The sequence below is a fragment of the Mesoplodon densirostris genome, chromosome 14 (assembly GCF_025265405.1).
Source record: "Mesoplodon densirostris isolate mMesDen1 chromosome 14, mMesDen1 primary haplotype, whole genome shotgun sequence".
Classification (NCBI taxonomy): domain Eukaryota; kingdom Metazoa; phylum Chordata; class Mammalia; order Artiodactyla; family Ziphiidae; genus Mesoplodon; species Mesoplodon densirostris.
In genome coordinates, this window is record NC_082674.1 from 29,496,569 (window position 1) to 29,513,990 (window position 17,422).

The window sequence follows — 17,422 nt, forward strand, 5'->3', positions numbered from 1 at the left end:
GCTGTCTCGGTAGCCACAAGAAGAGAAGGTTTCAAGAAAGAGAACGTGTCAAATGCACTCAAAGGTCAAGTAAGAGGTCAAGAGAAAAGTGGTCCTTGCACTTGACTTTGTGGAGGTAACGGGTGACCTTGGCAGGAGCAGTTTCAGGAGTAGTGAGGATCAAATCCCATTAGAAAAGGTGAGAGAGAGAATAAAGTGGGGACTGCGAATATGAACAACTTTCAAGAAGTTTGCATGTGAAGGGAAGCAAAAATTTGAGGCAGTAACTAGATGGAAATATGGGATCATGGGAGACAGTTTTTTTGGTCTGTTTTTCAAGACGAAAGATTTTAGAGCATGTTAGAATGCTGATAAGAATGTTCCAGAAGAGAAGGAGAAACTGCTATTTGCAAGGCAAAGAAGGGATGGTACAGGGGCACAGAGAATTTCTGAAACAGAAAGGAAAGGTGAGGCTATACGTGCAGATTATTTTGTAGACTTGGTTGTGTAAAGATCAGAGTATTCCTGTTGAATTGGTTCTTATCTTCTATGGAAAATGTGAGGCAAAATCAACAGGGGATAGTGGAGGCTGTGGGGGAGGGATTGACATGGACGGTGAAAAGACAGAGGGGCAAATGTGAGCAGTCTTTTGAAGAGTGAGACAGCAAACACAAGAGGGCAGAATGAAGCAACAGGTGGTGTTGACTGCCTGTGAGATTTATGGCCATGAATTTAATAGGACACAAGTCAGAATATTATGTGTTCTTCCCAGGCAGTCTTGAGCAGCTCAGGAGCAGGTGAGGATGAGGTGGGTAGTTGAGGTTAGCCATGGTTGGAATTCAGCCAGATGATTATGATGAAGAGTCAAGGTGTTTAGGATGCATGACCATAGAACCCTAAGGACAGAAATACAGACATGAGGGTGGTGGGAAATGAAAAAAAAGGTAGGGTCATTGAGATTGAAAATCTCAGTGATTCTTTAAAAATTGTTGGAGCAGAGGTACTAAAGCAGGTAAGATGGAAGGATAGGAAAAGTAATGAAATGGAATGAAACTGAAGTTGATGTTTTGGAAATCGCACAGAGAATGGTGAGATTAAGTTCAAGTTCCAATCCTTGGAAATGGATTTCTGAGGGTTTTGTGATTTCACCCTAAATTTTTCCTTTCCCTGTCTTGCCTTAGGGCCATCGTGCCTGGTTCCTTCTGGTCATTCAGGTCTCAGCTCAAATGACTAAATTAGCCCCTGCAAACCCTATGGCCCCTGCCACTGTCCACCACATCATCTTTGTATTTTCATTCCTCCTCTCAAGACCAACATTACAGTATTTGTTTATTTGTTTTTTGTCTAAACCTCTGATGAAAATATAAACTCAACAAGGAGAGAAACAGTGCCTTTTTAGTTCGCCATGGTATTCTCAGCATCTAGGACAGTGTCTGGGACATAGCAAATACTCAATAAATACTTGTTGTGTGAATGAATAAAAGGTCAAGTGAGAATTCAGCAGAAAATGTGCTGTATCTCCAACACCAAATCCTGAAAATCATGCTTAAAACATTATCCCTTCAGATTAGAGCTTCTGTCTCTGTTAAAATGCAACTGCCATGTGATACCCCAAAAGTGACCCAACATCATCTACTCATGCAGTACTTCAGCTGAGAATGAATAACCTGAATCTAATCAGGCAGAGGAAAAATAAGGCAGACATAAAATGAGGAATTTTCTATTAAAATAAAAATGAAGACAAGGGAGTTCCCTGGTGGTCCAGTGGGTGGGACTCCATTCTACCAATGCAGGGGGCCTGGGTTTGATCCCTGGTTGGGGAGCTGGATCCCACATGCATGCCGCAGCTGGGAGGTCCACATGCCACAACTAAGAGCCTGCATGCTGCAACTAAGAGCCCACATGCCACATCGGGGATCCTGCATACCACAACTGAGACCCAGAGCAGCCAAAATAAATAAATAAATTAATTAATTAAAAAATATTTAAAAAAATAAATATATAAAGTCAAATCAAATAAAAATGAAGAGGGGCTGTATTCTTCAAAAATGTTAACGTCATAAAAGACAAAGAAAGACAGTGAAAATGTTCCAAATTAAAGAAGGCTAAAGAGACATGATGATTAAATGCAGTACCTGACCCTAGACTGAAACCTGCATTGAAGGGGAGTAAAATGCTTTAAAGAACATTATAAATGGAGAGTAAATTAGATTAAAATATTGTGTCAATGTAAACTTATCAAGTTAGTAACTGTAATGTGGTTATGGAAGAAAATATCCCTACTCCTAGGAAATACACACTAAACTACTTAGGGATAAACGACCATGATGTGTATATAACTTACCCACAAATAGTACAGAAAAAATTCCATGTAAACAGAAATGGTTACAGCTATATAGATACAGATGGCACAAATGACAAAGCAAATGGGATAAATGTTAACATAGGTAAATTTAGATAAAAGGGGGTATATGGAAGTTTGTACTACATTTATTTCTGCAACTATTTGTAAGTTTGATATTATTTCAAATAAAAAAGTTAATTAAAAATTAGAACATTGGGGGCCTCCCTGGTGGCGCAGTGGTTAAGAGTCCGCCTGCCGATGCAGGGGATACGGGTTCGTGCCCCGGTCTGGGAGGATCCCATATGCCGCGGAGCGGCTGGGCCCGTGAGCCATGGCCTCTGGGCCTGCGCATCCGGAGCCTGTGCTCCGCAACGGGAGAGGCCACAACAGTGAGAGGCCCGCATACCGCAAAAAGAAAAAAAAAAAAAAAAATTAGAACATTGGACTTCCCTGGTGGCACAGTGGTTAAGAATCCACCGGCCAATGCCGGTGACACAGGTTCTAGCCCTGGTCTGGGAAGATACCACATGTCGCGGAGCAACTAAGCCCATGCACCACAACTACTGAGCCTGCGCTCTAGAGCCCGCAAGCCACAACTACTGAGCCCGTGTGCCACAACTATTGAAGCTCGTAAACCTAAAGCCCATGCTCCACAGCAAGAGAAGCCACCGCATTGAGAAGCTCGCACACCTCAACGAATAGTAGCCCCCACTTGCCACAACTGGAGAGAGCCCACGTGTAGCAACGAAGACCCAACGCAGCCAAAAATAAATTAATTAATTAATAAAAAAATAGAACATCTGGGAATGGCTTAATAGCATAATTATAGTATTTGAAAACAGAAGGGTCTTTAGAGATCAAATAATCTGAATCTTCCCTTTTACAGATAAGAACAAGGCCAGAAGAGTGCCATGCGTTTTTAGCAGGAACAGAAATTGAGATCAATTTAAGTTTGTAACATTAGACATACACCTACCCTACAACCTAGCAGTTCCACTCCTGTATATTTACTACCACAAATTTAAAATCTATGTCTACAAAACACTTGTTTAACAGTGTTCATAGCAGCTTTAAATCCTTGTATATTCATATAACAGAATGACAAAGATTGAAGTATAAAGACACATCACAACATAGATGAATCTCCAAAACACTGGGGAGTGATCCTTCTTTCTCTATTTTTAAGAGTTTGTGTAATACTGGTATTATTTCTTTCTTAACAGTTTTACAGAATTCACCAGTGAAAACATCTGTGCCTGGAGTTTACATTGTGGAAAAGTTTTTTTCTGTTTGTTTTTTGTTTGTTTGTTTTCTGTTTTTTTATTGTAGTCCAAACACTGTAGATGATACATTTTAGAAACTCTGGATTCTGTTATCTTCCTCTAAAAGAATAGATACAAACTGACTCACTTTGCCCTATACCTGAAACTAACACAACATTTTTAATCAACTATACTCCAATATAAAATAAAAGGTTTAAAAAAATAAAAATAAAAGCATTGAGATTGGTTCAACATGGCAGAGTAGAAGGAGGTGCTCTCACTCCCTCTTGCAAGAACACCAGAATCACAATTAACTGCTGAACAATCATCGACAGGAAGACACTGGAACTCACCAAAAAAGATACCCCACATCCAAAGACAAAGAAGAAGCCACAATGACACGGTAGGAGGGGCACAATCACAATAAAATCAAATCCCATAACTGCTGGGTGGGTGACTCACAAACTGGAGAACACTTATACCACAGAAGTCCACCCACTGGAGTGAAGGTTCTGAGTCCCATGTCAGGCTTCCCAACCTGGGGGTCCAGCAACGGGAGGAGGAATTCCTAGAGAATCAGACTTTGAAGCCTAGTGGGATTTGATTGCAGGACTTCGACAGGACTGGGGGAAACAGAGACTCCATTCTTGGAGGGCACACACAAAGTAGTGTGCTCATCGGGACCCAGGGGAAGGAGCAGTGACCCCATAGGAGACTGAACCAGACCTACCTGCTAGTGTTGGAGGGTCTCCTTCAGAGGCAGGGGGTGGCTGTGTCCCACTGTGAGGACAAGGACACTGGCAGTAGAAGTTCTGGGAAGTACTCCTTGGTGTGAGACCTCCCAGAATCTGCCATTAGCCCCACCAAAGAGCCCCGGTAGGCTCCAGTGTTGGGTCAGCTCAGGCCAAACAATTAACAGGGAAGAAACCCAGCCCCACCCATCAGCAGACAACAGGATTAAAGTTTTACTGAGCTCTGCCCACCAAAGCAACAGCCAGCTCTACCCACCAGCAGTCCCTCCCATCAGGACATGTACACAAGCCTCTTAGATAGCCTCATCCACCAGAGGGCAGACAGCAGAAGCAACAAGAACTATAATCCTGCAGCCTGTGGAACAAAAACCACATTCACAGAAAGACAGACAAGATGAAAAGACAGAGGGCTATGTACCAGATGAAGGAACAACATGAAACCCCAGAAAAACAACTAAATGAAGTGGACATAGGCAACCTTCCACAAAAAAAATGCAGAAAAATGATAGTGAAGATGATCCTGGACCTCAGAAAAAGAATGGAGGCACAGATCGAGAAGAGGCAAGAAATGTTTAACAAAGCTCTAAAAGAATTAAAGAACAAACAAACAGGGCTTCCCTGGTGGCGCAGTCGTTGAGAGTCCGCCTGCCGATGCAGGGGACGCGGGTTCGTGCTCCGGTCTGGGAAGATCCCACGTGCCGCGGAGCTGCTGGGCCCAAGAGCCATGGTCACTGAGCCTGTGCGTGCGGAGCCTGTGCTCTGCAACGGGAGAGGCCACAACAGTGAGAGGCCCGCGTACCGCAAAAAAAAAAAAAAAAAAAAGAACAAACAAACAGAGATGAACAACACAATAACTGAAATGAAAACTACACTAGAAGGAATCAATAGCAGAATAACTGAGGCAGAAGAAGGGATAAGTGACCTGGAAGACAGGATGGTGGAATTCACTGCTGTGGAACAGAATGAAGAAAAAAGAAAGAAAGAAAATGAAAACAGCCTAAGAGACCTCTGGAACAACATTAAATGCAACAACATTCACATTATAGGGGTCCCAGAAGGAGAAGAGAGACAGAAAGGAACCAAAAAAATATTTGAAGAGATTATAGTCGAAAACTTCCCTAACATGGAAAAGGAAATAGCCACCCAAATCCAGGAAGTGCAGAGAGTCCCATACAGGATAAATCCAAGGAGAAACATGCTGAGACACATATTAATCAAGCTGTCAAAAATTAAATACAAAGAAAATATATTAAAAGCAGCAAGGGAAAAACAACAGATAACACACAAGGGAATCCCCATAAGGTTAACAGCTGATCTTTCAGCACAAACTCTGCAAGCCAGAGGGACTGTCATGATAAAGTGATGAAAGGGAAGAACCTACAACCAAGATTACTTTACCCAGCAAGGATCTCATTCAGATTTGATGGCGAAATTAAAACCTTTACAGACAAGCAAAAGCTGAGAGAGTTCAGCACCACCAAACCAGCTTTACAACAAATGCTGAAGGATCTTCTCTAGGCAAGAAACACAACAGAAGGAAAAGACCTACAATAACAAACCCAAACAATTAAGAAAATGGGAATAGGAACATACATATCAATAATTACCTTAAATGTAAATGGATTAAATGCTCCCACCAAAAGATACAGACTGGCTGAATGGATACAAAAACAAGACCCATATATATGCTGTCTACAAGAGATCCACTTCAGACCTAGAGACACATACAGACTGAAAGTGAGGGGATGGAAAAAGATATTCCATGCAAATGGTAACCAAAAGAAAGCTGGAATAGCAGTTCTCATATCAGACAAAATAGACTTTAAAATAAAGACTATTAGAAGAGACAAAGGAGGACACTGCATAATGATCAAGAGATCCATCCAAGGGCCTCCCTGGTGGCGCAGTGGTTGAGAGTCCGCCTGCCGATGCAGGGGATACGGGTTCGTGCCCCGGTCTGGGAGGATCCCATATGCCGTGGAGCGGCTGGGCCCGTGAGCCATGGCCGCTGGGCCTGCGCATCCAGAGCCTGTGCTCCGCAACGGGAGAGGCCACAACAGTGAGAGGCCCGCATACCGCAAAAAGAAAAAAAAAAAAAAAAAAAAAGAGAGATCCATCCAAGAAGAAGATATAACAATTGTAAATATTTATGCACCCAACATAGGAGAACCTCAATACATAAGGCAAATACTAACAGCCATAAAAGGGGAAATCGACAGTAACACAATCATAGTAGGGGACTTTAACACCCCACTTTCACCAATGGACAGATCATCCAAAATGAAAATAAATAAGGAAACACAAGCTATAAATAACACATTAAACAAGATGGACTTAATTGATATTTATAGGACATTCCATCCAAAAACAACAGAATACACATTTTTCTCAAGTGCTCATAGAACATTCTCCAGGATAGATCATATCTTGGGTCACAAATCAAGCCTTGGTAAATTTAAGAAAATTGAAATTGTATCCAGTATCTTTTCAGACCACAATGCTATGAGACTACATATCAATTACAGGGAAAGATCTGTAAAAAATACAAACACATGGATGCTAAACAATACACTACTTAATAACGAAGTGATCACTGAAGAAATCAAAGAGGAAATCAAAAAATGCCTAGAAACAAATGACAATGGAAACATGACGACCCAAAACCTATGGGATGCAGCAAAAGCAGTTCTAAGACGGAAGTTTATAGCAATACAATCCTACCTTAAGAAACAGGAAACATCTCAAATAAACAACCTAAGCTTGCACCTAAAGCAATTAGAGAAAGAAGAACAAAAAAACCCCAAAGTTTGAAAATGGAAAGAAATCATAAAGATCAGATCAGAAATAAATGAAAAAGAAATGAAGGAAACGATAGCAAAGATCAATAAAACTAAAAGCTGGTTCTTTGAGAAGATAAACAAAATTGATAAACCATTAGCCAGACTCATCAAGAAAAAAAGGGAGAAGACTCAAATCAATAGAATTAGAAATGAAAAAGGAGAAGTAACAACTGACACTGCAGAAATACAAAAGATCATAAGAGATTACTACAAGCAACTCTATGCCAATAAAATGAACAACCTGGAAGAATTGGAAAAAAATCTTAGAAATACACAACAGGCCAAGACTGAATCAGGAAGAAATAGAAAATATGAACAGACTAATCACAAGCACTGAAATTGAAACTGTGATTAAAAATCTTCCAACAAACAAAAGCCCAGCACCAGATGGCTTCACAGGCGAATTCTATCAAACATTTAGAGAACAGCTAACACCTATCCTTCTCAAACTCTTCCAAAATATAGCAGAGGGAGGAACATTCCCAAACTCATTCTACAAGGCCACCATCACCCTAATACCAAAACCAGACAACGATGTCACAAAGAATGAAAACTACAGGCCAATATCACTGATGAACATAGATGCAAAAATCCTCAACAAAATACTAGCAAACAGAAACCAACAGCACATTAAAAGGATCATACACCATGATCAAGTGGGGTTTATTCCAGGATTCTTCAATATACACAAATCAATCAATGTGATACACCATATTAACAAACTGAAGGAGAAAAACCATATGGTCATCTCAATAGATGCAGAGAAAGCTTTTGACAAAATTCAACACCCATTTATGATAAAAACCCTTCAGAAAGTAGGCACAGAGGGAACTTTCCTCAACATAATAAAGGCCATATATGACAAACCCACAGCCAACATCATCCTCAATGGTGAAAAACTGAAAGCATTTCCACTAAGATCAGGAACAAGACAAGGCTGCCCACTCTCACCACTCTTATTCAACATAGTTTTCGAAGTTTTAGCCACAGCAATCAGAGAAGAAAATGAAATAAAAGGAATCCAAATCAGAAAAGAAGAAGTAAAGCTGCCACTATTTGCAGATGACATGATACTATACATAGAGAATCCTAAAGATGCTACCAGAAAACTACCAGAGCTAATCAATGAACTTGGTAAAGTAGCAGGATACAAAATTAATGCACAGAAATCTCTGGCATTCCTATACACTAATGATGAAAAATCTGAAAGTGAAATCAAGAAAACACTCCCATTTATCATTGCAACAAAAAGAATAAAATATCTAGGAATAAACCTACCTAAGGAGACAAAAGACCTGTATGCAGAAAATTATAAGACACTGATGAAAGAAATTAAAGATGATACAAATAGATGGAGAGATATACCATGTTCCTGGATTGGAAGAATCAACATTGTGGAAATGATGATACTACCCAAAGCAAGCTACAGATTCAATGCAATCCCTGTCAAACTACCAATGGCATTTTTCACAGAACTAGAACAAAAAATTTCACAATTTGTATGGAAACACAAAAGACCCAGAATAGCCAAAGCAATCTTGAGAACAAAAAACGGTGCTGGAGGAATCAGGCTCCCTGCCTTCAAACTCTACTACAAAGCTACAGTAATCAAGACAGTATGGTACTGGCACAAAAGCAGAAATATAGATAAATGGAACAGGATAGAAGGCCCAGAGATAAACCCACGCACATATGGTCACCTTATCTTTGATAAAGGAGGCAGGAATGTACAGTGGAGAAAGGACAGCCTCTTCAGTAAGTAGTGCTGGGAAAACTGGACAGGTACATGCAAAAGTATGAGATTAGAACACTCCCTAATACCATACACAAAGATAAGCTCAAAATGGATTAAAGACCTAAATGTAAGGCCAGAAACTATCAAACTCTTAGAGGAAAACATAGGCAGAACACTCTATGACATAAATCACAGCAAGATCCTATTTGACCCACCTCCTAGAGAAATGGAAATAAAAACAAAAATAAACAAATGGGACCTAATGAAACTTAAAAGCTTTTGCACAGCAAAGGAAACCATAAACAAGACCAAAAGACAACCCTCAGAATGGGAGAAAATATTTGCAAATGAAGCAACTGACAAAGGACTAATCTCCAAAATTTACAAGCAGCTCATGCAGCTCAATAACAAAAAAACAAACAACCCAATCCAAAAATGGGCAGGAGACCGAAATAGACATTTCTCCAAAGAAGATATACAGACTGCCAACAAACACATGAAAGAATGCTCAACTTCATTAATCATTAGAGAAATGCAAATCAAAACTACAATGAGTTAACATCTCCCACCAGTCAGAATGGCCATCATCAAAAAATCTAGAAACAATAAATGCTGGAGAGGGTGTGGAGAAAAGGGAACACTCTTGCACTGCTGGTGGGAATGTGAATTGGTACAGCCACTGTGGAGAACATTATGGAGGTTCCTTAAAAAACTACATTAGAACTACCATATGATCCAGCAATCCCACTACTGGGCATATACCATGAGAAAACCATAATTCAAAAAAAGTCATGTACCAAAATGTTCGTTGCAGCTCTATTTACAATAGCCAGGAGATGGAAACAACCTAAGTGTCCAGCATCAGATGAATGGATAAAGAAGATGTGGCACATATATACAATGGAATATTACTCAGCCATAAAAAAGAAACAAAATTGAGTTATTTGTAGTGAGGTGGATGGACCTAGCATCTGTCATACAGAGTGAAGTAAGTCAGAAAGAGAAAGACAAATACCATATGCTAACACATATATATGGAATCTAAGAAAAAAAAATGTCATGAAAAACCTAGGGATAAGACAGGAATAAAGACACAGACCAACTAGAGAATGGACTTGAGGATATGGGGAGGGGGAAGGGTAAGCTGTGACAAAGTGAGAGCATGGCATGGACATATATACACTACAAACGTAAAATAGCTAGTGGGAAGCAGCCACATAGCACAGGGAGAACAGCTCGGTGCTTTGTGATCACCTAGAGGGGTGGGATAGGGAGGGTGGAAGGGAGGGAGATGCAAGAGGGAAGAGATATGGGAACATGTATATATATAACTGATTCACTTTGTTATAAAGCAGAAACTGACATACCATTATAAAGCAATTATACTCCAATAAAGATGTAAAAAAAATTTTAAAAGTAAAATAAAATATATAAGGCAACTGCTAACAGCTATAAAAGAGGAAATCGACAGTAACACAATAATAGTGGGGGACCTTAACACCTCACTTACATCAAAGGACAGATCAACCAAACAGAAAATTAACAAGGAAACACAAGCTTTAAATGATACAATAGACCAGACAGATTTAATTGATATTTATAGGACATTCCATCCCCAAACAGCAGACTACACTTTCTTCTCAAGTGCACATGGAACATTCTCCAGGATAGATCACATCTTGGTTAACAAATCAAGCCTTGGTAAATTTAAGAAAACTGAAATCAAATCAAACATCTTTTCTGACCACAATACTATGAGATTAGAAATCAATTACAGGGAAAAAAACGTAAAAAACACAAACACATGGAGGCTAAACAATACGTTACTAAATAACCAAGAGATCACTGAAGAAATCAAAGAGGAAATCAAAAAATACCTAGAGACAAATGACAACAAAAACACAACAATCCAAAACCTATGGGATGCAGCAAAAGCAGCTCTAAGAGGGAAGTTTATAGCTATACAAGCCTACCTCAAGAAACAAGAAAAATCTCAAATAAACAATCTAACCTTACACCTAAAGGAACTAGAGAAAGAAGAACAAACAAAACCCAAAGTTAGCAGAAGGAAAGAAATCATAAAGATCAGAGCAGAAATAAATGAAATAGAAACAAAGAAAAAAATAGCAAAGATCAATAAAACTAAAAGCTGGTTCTTTGAGAAGATAAACAAAATTGATAAACCATTAGCCAACTTATCAAGAAAAAGAGGGAGAGGATTCAAATCAATAAAATTAGAAATGAAAAAGAAGTTACAACAGACAAGGCAAAAATACAAAGCATCGTAAGAGACTACTACAAGCAACTCTATGCCAATAAAATGGACAACCTGGAAGAAAGGGACAAATTCTTAGAAAAGCACAACCTTCCAAGACTGAACCAGGAAGAAATAGAAAATATGAACAGACCAATCACAAGTAATGAAATTCTAACTGTGATTAAAAATCTTCCAACAAACAAAAGTCCAGGACCAGATGGCTTCACAGGCGAATTCTATCAAACATTTAGAGAAGAGCTAACACCCATCCTTCTCAAACTCTTCCAAAAAATTGCAGAGGAAGGAACACTCCCAAACTCATTCTATGAGGCCACCAACACCCTGACACCAAAACCAGACAAAAATACTACAAAAAAAGAAAATTACAGACCAGTATCACTGATGAATATACATGCAAAAATCCTCAACAAAATACTAGCAAAAAATCCAACAACATATTAAAAGGATCATACACCATGATCAAGTGGGATTTATCCCAGGGATGCAAGGATTCGTCAATATGTGCAAAGCAATCAATGAGATACACCGTATTAACAAATTGAAGAATAAAAACCATATGATCATCTCAACAGATGCAGAAAAAGCTTCTGACAAAATTCAACACCCACTTATGATAAAAAAACTCTCTAGAAAGTAGGCACAGAGGGAACCTACCTCAACATAATAAAGGCCTTATATGACAAACCCACAGCAAACGTCATTCTCAATGGTGAAAATCTGAAAGCATTTCATCTAAGATCAGGAACAAGACAAGGATGTCCACTCTCGCCAGTATTATTCAACATAGTTTTGGAAGTCCTAGCCACGGCAATTAGAGAAGAAAAAGAAATAAAAGGAATACAAATTGGAAAAGAAGAAGTAAATCTGTCACCGTTTGCAAATGACATGATACTATACATAAAGAATCCTAAAGATGCCACCAGAAAACCACTAGAGCTAATCAATGAATTTGGTAAAGTTGCAGGATACAAAATTAATGCACAGAAATCTCTTGCATTCTTATACATTAATGATGAAAAGTCTGAAAGAGAAATTAAGGAAACACTCCCATTTACCACTGCAACAAAAAGAATAAAATACCTAGGAATAAACCTACCTAGGGAGACAAAAGAACTGTATGCAGAAAACTATAAGACACTGTTGAAAGAAATTAAAGAAGATACCAACAGATGGAGAGATATACCATGTTCTTGGATTGGAAGAATCAATATTGTGAAAATGACTATACTACCCAAAGCAATCTACAGATTCAACACAATCCCTATCAAATTACCAATGGCATTTTTTACAGAGCTAGAACAAAAAGTCTTAAAATTTGTATGGAGACACAAAAGACCCCGAAGAGCCAAAGCAGTCTTGAGGGAAAAAAACAGAGCTGAGGAATCAGACTCCCTGACTTCAGACTATACTACAAAGCTACAGTAATGAAGACAATATGGTACTGGCACAAAAACAGAAATGTAGATCAATGGAACAGGATAGAAAGCCCAGAGATAAACCCACACACCTATGGTCAACTAATCTATGACAAAGGAGGCAATGATATACAATGGAGAAAAGACAGTCTCTTCAATAAGTGGTGCTGGGAAAACTGGACAGCTACATGTAAAAGAATGAAATTAGAACACTCCCTAACACCATACATAAAAATAAACTCAAAATGGATTCAAGACCTAAATGTAAGACCGGATACTATAAAACTCTTAGAGGAAAACATAGGAAGAACACTCTTTGACATAAATCACAGGAAGATCTTTTTGATCCACTTCCTAGAGTAATGGAAATAAAAACAAAAATAAACAAATGGGACCTAATGAAACTTAAAAGCTTTTGCAAAGCAAAGGAAACTACAGCAAGACGAAAAGACAACCCTCAGAATGGGAAAAAAAATTTGCAAATGAATCAACGGACAAAGGATTAATCTCCAAAATATATAAACAGCTCATGCAGCTCAATATTAAAAAAACAAACAACCCAATCCAGAAATGGGCAGAAGACCTAAATAGACATTTCTCCAAAGAGGACATACAGATGGCCAAGAAGCACATGAAAAGCTGCTCAATATCACTACTTATTAGAGAAATGCAAATCAAAACTACAATGAGGTATCACGTCATACCAGTTAGAATCAGCATCATCAGAAAATCTACAAACAACAAATGCTGGAGAGGGTGTGGAGAAAAGGGAACCCTCTGGCACTGCTGGTGGGAATGTAAATTGATGCAGCCACTATGGAGAACAGTATGTAGGTTCCTTGAAAGACTAAAAATAGAATTACCATATGACCCAGCAATCCCACTACTGGGCATATACCCAGAGAAAACCATAATTCAAAAAGACATATGCACCCCAATGTTCAGTGCAGTACTATTTACAATAGCCAAGCCATGGAAGCAACCTAAATGCCCATCAACAGATGAATGGATAAAGAAGAAGTGGTACATATACACAATGGAATATTACTCAGCCATGAAAAGGAACGAACTTGGGTCATCTGTAGAAACGTGGATGGACCTAGAGACTGTCATACAGAGTGAAGTAAGTCAGAAAGAGAGAAACAAATATCATATATTAACACATATATGTGAAACCTAGAAAAATGGTACAGATGAACCGGTTTGCAGGGCAGAAATTGAGACACAGATGTAGAGAACAAACATATGGACACCAAGGGGGGAAAGCGGTGGGGGGTGGGGATGGGATGAATTGGGAGATTGGGATTGACATGTATACACTGATGTTTATAAAATGAATGACTAATAAGAACCTGCTGTATAAAAAATAAATAAAATTCAAAACAAAAATAAAATAAAAGCATTACTTTTTTTCTAGCAGTTAAATTATGAATGGATCACCTATCTGTTGAAGGCCTGGTTTAGGCTTTGTTTGGGCCATCTATACAGGTTTTCGGGGGGTTGGGTTTTTTTTTAAATAAATTTATTTATTTAATTTATTTATATTTGGCTTCATTGGGTTTTGCTGTGAGCGGGTTTTCTCTAGTTGCAGTGAGCGGGAGCTACTCTTCGTTGTGGTACACAGGTTTCTCGTTGTGGTGCATGGGCTTCTCATTGCGGTGGCTTCTCTTGTTGTGAAGCACAGGCTTTAGGTGCGCGGGCTTCAGTAGTTGTGGCATGCGGGCTCTAGAGCACAGGCTCAGTAGTTGTGGCGCACAGGCTTAGCTGCTCCGCAGCATGTTGGATCTTTCCGGACCAGGGCTCGAACCCATGCCCCCTGCATTGGCAGGCGGATTCCCAACCACTGCATCACCAGGGAAGCCTATCTATAAAGGTTTTGCCATTAATCTTAAGGTGAGTTTCTTAATCCTCGGATGTGGCCTTTACTCCTAAGGCTTAGCCCTTCCATGCATTCAATGGACAGCCTGACGTATTTACCAAGCCCATCTAACTTAGCAGGACATGAACTCCAAATTCCTGTTCCCCTGGCAGTGGGCATCTGCAGAAGCCTCTGGTCAACTTTTTCAGCCTTTCAGATGATGTTTTTCTTTGGGGTGTCTTACAAGTCTCATCATGCATGTACAGTTCCATACCTGCCAATAATCTGAGGGGAGTTTTCATGTACAATAGACTTCGGGTTCCCCATCCTATGACTCTCTTTTATACTACTTCTCTTTTCAATATCCAGCTGCTCCGCATTCCCAGACTCCACCTTTGACTTCTCAGCCCCATAAGACAGCCACCTCCAGCCTGAGTTCTGTCCCCCAGGGGCTCCACAGACTGGGGAATACTCTCAGGACAAAAGCCAGATAAATGTGGCTCTCACTGCAGTGTGGTTTTCTTTCAAGGGACATATCTCTCCACTGTCTCCCATCTCTGGGTCACTCACCAGTGCCTCCAAAGAGTAAATTAAAAAAAAAAAAAAAAACAGGGCTTCCCTGGTGGCGCAGTGGTTGAGAGTCCGCCTGCCGATGCAGGCGACACAGGTTCGTGCCCCGGTCTGGGAAGATTCCCACATGCCGCGGAGCGGCTGGGCCCGTGAGCCATGCGTGGCCGTTGAGCTTGCGCGTCCGGAGCCTGTGTTCCACAACGGGAGAGGCCACGGCAGTGAGAGGCCCGCGTACCACAAAAAAAACAAAAAACCAGACTTTAAAATTTAGATCAGTTTTAGGTTAACAACAAAATGGAGCAGAAAGTACAGAATGTTCCCATATCCTTCCTACCCTCACCACTCACACAGCCTCTCTCACTATCAACATCCTGCACCAGAGTGGTACAATTACTACAACTGATGACTCTACGTTGACACATTGTTATCACCATAGTTTACATTAGCAGTTCACTCTTGGTGTTGAATAGTCTATGGGTTTTAACAAATATACAGTGACATGTATCCACCACCATAGTATCATACAGAGTAGTTTCACGGCCCTAGAATTCTTCTGTGCTCCGCCTATTCATTCCCCTTCCCCTCCAGCTCCTAGCAACCAATGATCTTTTTACTGTCTTCATAGTTTTGCCTTTTCCAGAATGTCATATGGTTGCACTCCTATAGTATGCAGCCTTTGCTGATTAGTTTCTTTCACTTAGTAATACACATTTAAATTTCCTCCACGTCTTTTCGTGGCTTGATAGCTCACTTATTTTTAGTGCTGGGTAATATTCCATTGTCTGGATGTACCACATTTTATTCATCCATTCACCTACTGTAGGACATCCTGGTTGCTTCCAAGTTTTGGAATTATGAATCAAGCTTCTATAAACATGTGTGTGCATGTTTTTGTGTGGATATAAGCTGTCAACTAGCTTGGGTAAATACCAGAGTGTGATTGCTGGATCGTATGGTAAGAGTATGTTTAATTTTGTAAGAAAGCTGCCAAACTGTTTTCTAAGGTGTCTGTACCATTTTTCATTCCCACCAGCAATGTATGAGAGTTCCTGTTGTTCTACATCCTCACCAGCATTTGTTGTCAGTGTTTTGGATTTTAGCCATTCTAACAGGTGTGTAGAAGTAGCTCATTGTTGCTTTATTGTGCAATTCCCTTATAACATATAATGTGGAACATCTTTTCATATGTTTATTTCACATCTGTATATCTTGCTTGGTGAAGTTTCTGTTCAGGTCTTTTGCTCATTTTTTAATTAGGTTGTTCATTTCCTTATTGCTAAGTTTTAAGTGTTCTTTGTGTATCTTGCACAACGGTGCTTTATCAAGTATTTCTTCTGCAAATATTTTCTCCCAGTCTGTACCTTGTCTTCTCATTTTCCTGACAGTGTCTTTTGAGAGCAGGAGTTTCTAATTTTAATGAAGTTCAGTACATCAATTATTTTTTCATGAGTTGTGCCTTGGTGTTATAATTTAAAAATTGCAATACCCAAAATCATCTAGAATTCTCCTATGTTATCTTCCAGCAGTTTATTAGTTTTGCATTTTACATTTAGATTGATGGTCCTTTTCAAGTTAGTTTTTGTGAAGGTTGTAAAGTCTGTCTAGATTCATTTTTTTTTGCATGTGGATGTCCAATTTTTCTAGCACCGTTTGTTGAAAAGCCTATTTTTCTCCACTGTATTTCCTTTGCTCCTTTGTCAAAGATCAGTTGACTGTCTTTATGTGGGTCTGATTATGGTTTCTCTATTCTATTCCATTCATATATTTGTCTATTATTTTGCCAATACCACACTGTCTTTTTTTTAAACTTTTTATTTTATATTGGAGTATAGCCAATTAACAATGTTGTGGTAGTTTCAGGCACACAGCAAAGTGACTCAGCCATACATATACACGTATCCGTTCTCCCCCAGACTCCCCTCCCATCCAGGCTGCCACTTTACATTGAGCAGAGTTCCTTGTGCTATACAGTAGGTCCTTGTTGGTTACCTTTTTAAAATATAGTAATAGATACCACACTGCCTTGATTACTGTAGCTTAATAATCTTGAAGTCAGGTAGTGTCAGTCCTCTGACCTTGTTCTTCTCCTTCCATACTGTGTGGGCTATTCTGGATCTTTTGCCTCCCCAGATAAACTTTAGTATCAGTTTGTTAACATCTACAAAATAATTTGCTGGGATTTTGACTGGGACAGAGTAATTTTTGAGAGTTTATCATTGTAATCAGTAGGAATGCTAGTCCAAAACAAGTATCAAAGTCTTGCCCAGCACTGACTGATTTTGCTAGAAAAGTCTAAGTGTCCAGACCCTGTTTTCAGTATTCTTAAAATCCAGTTGGAAAGAAATGGTTAACACAGGAAACAACTAGAGAACAAAAAGGGCAATGTATG